The following is a 5,000-nucleotide window of genomic DNA, read 5'->3' as shown; positions in this document are numbered from 1 at the left end:
GCTAGTCAAGCAAGATCCAACCCAGAGTTTCTTTCATCCCTATAGAACAAAAAATAAAGAAGAAATATGACCAATTAAAAACGATGAAAATGTCATGATAGAATCGGAGGAAAAAATGAGTGAGGAGTTTAACAATTATTTTCTATCGGTGTTTATTAATGAGAGGTTAGATAAAGTACCTGACTGCGATCCGATTTTCAGATGGGATGAAGAAAGTAGTTTATCTAATATCAGCATTAGTAAAGTAGAAGTTGTCAAGCAGATTGAAAGACTTAAAGCTACAAAATCCTCGGGTCCAGACGAAATCTTTCCGAGAATGCTAGAGGAGTGTAAATTTGAAATCTGCGACCAGTTAACTGAAATATTTAATAAATCAGTAGACACTGGTTTTGTGCCTACTGCTTGGAGGCAAGCAAACGTTGTTCCTGTTTTTAAGAAGGAAGATAGATCGTCTATATGCAGCCACAGGCATCGGACATAGTGATGAAGGTTTCCTCCCATTCTTGGTGTTTTGGTGAAACAGGGAGGAGAAACTTTCAACACCTCTGTTTATGTTAAATCCACCAATCAAGGACATTGCCTAAATGGATCAAGTGAGTGCCCTCAGATGTACAAGGATTCTACAATAAGTGCCTTTATTAGAAGAGCCCTCACACACTGCAACAACTGGAGGGCCGTGCACTCAGAGTTAGAAAGGGCCATGCAAGTCCTCATCAACAACAGATTTGCCAACGAAGTCATTGAAAGAATAACTAAGAAAATAATGGACATGTGGTACCTAAAAAAGAACCTCTTGGAAAACACCAGAAAAGATCATTGATATATTTTATAAATCATTCTTCTCCACGGTATACAAGGAAGATGAAAGAATTATGAAGCAAATCATCAGAAGGAACATCAAGTCGACTTCCACTAAAATTATTTTTACCATATATTACCAAAATAAGAAAACATCAAGCCTATTCATCACGGACAACAACAAGCCCATCAACGATAAACTTCAGAAATCTTATGCCATATATAGGTATAAGTGTAACCATGAGGACTGCGCAACCCAACCTTCTTCCTATATTGGTATGACCACCATGAAGCTGTCGCGTAGACTGTCATACCATCTGACATCAGGTGCACCTACGAATCACTCAAAAACACTCACTACACCATCTTAGAAAGGGAAACCCTGGTCAACAACACAGAAATTTTAGCCACACACCAAGACTCTAGAAGATTACCTTTACTGGAGGCCCTTTACGTAAAAGATCTTTCCCCAAATCTTAATATACAAGCCCGTGACCTGGAAGCGTTACCCAGCGTTAGGAGGTCCGCCCATTACGGTGCTGGGGCGCAAACTGATTACGTCACGTACCTCTCAGCCAATGGGAGAACAGACAATACCTAACCCGCGAAGTTTCAGTTTATGTGCCTTTATAAGTGAAGAGCACAATGAAGTCACAATGTGTTTGATAGACCAGGAGAGTATAAAGAAAATTCTGGGAAATGACGTGTGGTATCCATTATGCGAATAAATCACAAAAACACGTGATTCACAAGATATGTAATAGAACCACTTGGAAAATAAAATGAAAGGTGACCGAACGTTTTCGTCTATTTAAGGCATTTTCAAAGGTACAGAGTAAGGTACAAGTGACATTATATATACAAAAGAAGCACATTGTGACTTTATTGCGCTCTTCACTTATAAAGGCACATAAACTGAAACTTCGCTTCAAATTTTTGAAGAACTGTTTGGATGAACAAGTAATGCCAAGATTGTTACTTACCAAGAGATTAGTGAAACAGCAGCAATGACCATTTGAAGAATTTGAAAGAATTATACTAAAGAAACACATTGACATTATGAAGATCGAAGTGAGTGATTCTTTTAAAATTACTAGTGAAAAGAAAAGTGCATTTCACAAACAAATTCCTGAGGAGTGGAAAGGTAGACTGTTAGACTATGTATTTGGCACATTAAGAAAAGAATGTAAGAAATTAGAACTTAAACTGAAAAAGAAATTGAACCGACTAATAATTCATAGTGATTGGAGCAAGTATGCTGATATTGCCAAGGGTTTTTGCAATTTAGAAAAATACAGTGATGTCCCAGTCCAAGACATTAATATATGTAAAGGTTTTGTTTATAATGCATTGAATGTAACAAATTATCCAAGTTGTCCAAAAAGGTTTGTCACAGCATTAAATGGCTTAAAGAAAGAGAAGGTCTTGCATATAACAAACCAGACAAAAACAATTGTATTGTAATTGTTAACAAAATCGATTATATTGAAAAAAAGGACACATTATTAAGTGATGTGAAGGTAAACAAGATCCCATTAGAGACGGTTAACAGTGAGTTCAATAAAAAACATAAGAAATTGCTAGTTGGAAACAATGAACTTATCAAACAACTTGTATCGTTGTCACTGCCATTACCTTATATGTACGGTTTAATTAAAACTCACAAAATCAATAATCTAGCTAGACCTATCATTTGCTCTATTGGTTCTTGTACTTACAAGTTGTCCAAGTGGTTGGTGTCGCTGTTAAGCCCTCTTGTAGGTACTATTTCCCATTCTCATATAAAAAAGAAAAAAAAAGAAAAAAAAACAATGTTGATCTCATCGAAAAGCTATCTGGTCAAAATCCCTCCTTTGATTTTAATCTTGTTAGTTTTGATATTACTAGTTTATTCACCTGAGTTCCCGTTTTAGATTTGTTAATATATTTAAAAGATGAATTGAAGAAAAATTATATGCCTCTGCCGGTTCACACAATAATTGGTCTCATTAAGTTATGTGTATTAGATTAAAAATTTAAATTCAATGGTAAATTTTATATGCAAAAGTTTGGAAAGGGAATGGGGAATCCTTTATCTCCTGTTTTAAGCAACTTGTATATGGAATTTTTTGAAAGAGATATTTTGCCTAAAATTATTCCTAACAAAGTCATTTGGCATAGATATGTTGACGAACTATTGTGTATGTGGCCTATTGACCAATCTTTAGACAATTTCTCATTAAAGTTAAACAGTTTGGTACCATCAATTAAATTTACAAAAGAAACTGAACAGAACAATAGTCTGCCCGTTTTGGATTTTATGATATATAGATTTGGTAATAAGTTTGAATTAGATGTTTACAGCAAACCAACCAATGTCCCTTCTTATAACCACCATCTTAAGACTAAAGTATCAGTATTTACTTCAATGTTTCTAAGGGCCTTTAGAGTTTGTCGCTCAGAATCTTTAGACCAAGAAATTGAAACCATTTATGACATTGGTAATAAATTAGAATATCCAAAACACTTAATTGACGTAGTTCAAAACACAGCAAAGAAATCTTTTTATAGTCTTACTGATAATCATCAATTTAGTTTTAAGAATATTTTAACCCTCCCATTTCATCAAAATTTTGTTAGTTTAACTCGCACTTTTAATAAATTTGGTGTCCAAGTTGTCTTTAAAAATAACAACACTGTTAAAAACAGGTTGATTAAAAATTCACCTGATTGTAATGAAGGCTGTGTTTATAGTATCCCTTGCAAAAATTGTAACTTTAATTATATTGGACAAACAAGCAAGGATTTAAAACTGAGAATAAAACAACATAAATATAACATCAGAACAGGGCAAGTTTCAAGTGGGCTGTTTTTGTATTCAAGGGATTTTAATCATTGCATTGATTGGGATAACACAGAGAAAATTGTCTTAAGTAAGAACATTAAGGAGAGGAATATCATAGAATCATGTTATATAAAAGCTTCATTTAAGAACAACTGGAATATGAGTATGGGAATGTATAAATTAGATAACTTTGTAACATATAGAATTGTTGACAGTAGCAGAGTCAAACGTCCTACAGTGCTGAGAGAGTGAGGTCACTACTGGACATGTCCTAATTACCCCCCAAATGTGCTTTTTTTTTTGTATATATAATGTCACAGCTACCTTACTCTGTACCTTTGAAAATGTCTTAAATAGACGAAAATGTTCGACACCTTTCATTTCATTTTCCAAGTGATTGTATTAATCACGTGTTTTTGTGATATATTCGCATATATATATATATAGATATATATATATATATATATGTATATGTATATATATATATATATATGTACATATATATACATATATATATATATATATACATATATTTATACATATACATATATATATATGTATATATATATATATATATATATACATATATACATATACATATATATATATATATATATATATATATATATATCATTGAAATTAATGGCTAATTGTGCATTTATCATTTTCTTAAATGTATTTTCCATATGGATTTATGTTCTTTTGAAAAGAGGTTTATGACTTCACTATATGTGGTTTTGTTTGCAAACATGACCACCTACAGTGAAGCCATAAATTTCCTTTCAAAGGAACGTATGAGGCGGAAACTTGGAATCTAAAAGAGGGAAAAATGAGAAGTTTGAATGTGTTTGAGATGAAATATCTGAAAAATATTGTAATGGTTAAAAGGTGGGATGGAATGTGAAGTTACTAGGTGAAGAGGAGAGAATGGGTGGAAAGTGCGATGGCAGATTGAGCTGATGTAAGATTATTGGGATGGTTTTGGCACTTGTAAAAATGATTGAAGAAAGATTACAAAAAAGCTGTGGAAGATAGGGGTGGATGGAGTGAGCTTGAGGGCACGACCAATGATGATACTGATGAATAGGGTGAAAAGGGCTTTAAGTAAGAGGGGAATGTCTTTTGAGCGGAGAAGAAAAAAGCACGGGATAGGGGTGAGTGAAGAAAGGTGAAGGAATGATATTTTGACGCAACCCGATTTGATATCTCTCTTTCTCTATTTTCCGCATGAGGAGACGAGTAAGTGAACTGGCCCTGTTGTGGGTTTACTGTGTCTTGCAACATTGCCTTTGACACGAGCATTGAGTAGGAGACAGGGATGACCCGTCATCCAAGAGCAACTAAGATGAAAGGTGAAACAAGGATGATGGATGGGAAT

The 5,000-nt window shown here is 33.9% G+C and overlaps 1 protein-coding gene across 1 annotated transcript in view; it reads left to right on the top strand.

Moving 5' to 3' along the window:
- Nucleotides 1-5,000, top strand: part of LOC143032565 (methyl farnesoate epoxidase-like) — a 92,700-nt gene that overhangs the window by 29,812 nt on the left and 57,888 nt on the right. The window lies entirely within an intron of this gene.

This window comes from Oratosquilla oratoria, chromosome 14 (genome assembly GCF_046742065.1).
Source record: "Oratosquilla oratoria isolate Oo_2021 chromosome 14, ASM4674206v1, whole genome shotgun sequence".
Taxonomy (NCBI): Eukaryota; Metazoa; Arthropoda; class Malacostraca; order Stomatopoda; family Squillidae; genus Oratosquilla; species Oratosquilla oratoria.
This window is presented reverse-complemented; position numbering and strand designations above follow the sequence as displayed.